Raw genomic sequence first — 1259 nt, 5'->3', positions numbered from 1 at the left:
AGGAGAAAAGGAAAAAAAGCTAATTTAAAAATCTATAAATTAGATCCTACACTCACCTGCAAGAGGACAGGAAAATGGGAAATATTAAATTAACAACCATAATTATAAATGGGAATGGAATGAAGAAACCATTAAATAAGCAGATAGAATGGATTAGAAAACAGAATGCAACAATATTTTGTTTATAAGCAACATACTTGAAACACAAAGATTCATACAGAGCAAATGAGGGACTAAAGCGAAATCTACTATACTTCAGAATGAATTCAAAAAAGCAAGGGCAGCAGTCATGATTTTAGACAAAGCTACATAAATATAAGTAAGATAAAAAGAGAAGAAGGGAAAATACATTACACTTAAAGGTATTTATATAATTAATAAAGATCACTGATATATATATATATATATATACACCAAAAATTGAGCTAAAGAACAAAGATGAACTAACCATTTTATCCAAGAGTACATGACTAGAGAGAGCCTGGCCCTGACCCAAAAACCCAAATAAAGAACCAAGGTTGGAGATATAAATAAATAGAAGACAACATATACTATAAAGAAAATGTGTCAAGAGATGCCTAAGAGGTAATTCTTGAAGAAGAGAACAACTCCACCATAACTATAAGCACAGCCTCAGAGAGGGAAAATGGCTTGGAAGAAGAAGAAGAAGAAGAAGAAGAAGAAGATATAAGATATTAAGGAAGAGATTTAAAAAATAGAATCAGAACAAAAATAGAAACTCTGGCAAAAATCATTTGAAGGAGAATAAATTGCTTAGAACAGAAGGTGGAAAACTTTACCATAGTAACAGCTTCATTGAAAACTAGAAGAAACTAAATAAGACTCAATGACTTCACAAGACTACAGGGAACATTAGAGCAAAATCAAAAGATGCTTTAAAAATAAGCAAGAGTCATCTAATATCAAAATCAATTCACCTGGAAAATAGGTCAAAGAAAGATAATTTAAAAATCATCAAGCTTTCTGAACACCATGACCAAAAAAAGAGCCAATTACCACATTCAAAAATCATGAATGAGAAATGACCAGATTTATTAGAACCAGAGGGTTAAGTAAAAATAGAAAGAATATAATAATAACCACTCTTGAAAGAAACCCCAAAATGAAAAACTCTGATGAATATCATAGCAAAAGTCCAGAACTTCTAAGTTAAAGAAAATAAAAACTAATAGAAGCAGCAGCAGCAACAACAGAAGAAGAAGAAGAAGAAGAAGAAGAAGAAGAAGAAGAAGAAGAAG

Source organism: Vombatus ursinus, unplaced genomic scaffold (genome assembly GCF_900497805.2).
Source record: "Vombatus ursinus unplaced genomic scaffold, bare-nosed wombat genome assembly UNPS02008996.1, whole genome shotgun sequence".
Taxonomy (NCBI): Eukaryota; Metazoa; Chordata; class Mammalia; order Diprotodontia; family Vombatidae; genus Vombatus; species Vombatus ursinus.
The sequence above is the reverse complement of the archived record's forward strand: the minus strand, read 5'-3'. Positions refer to the sequence as shown.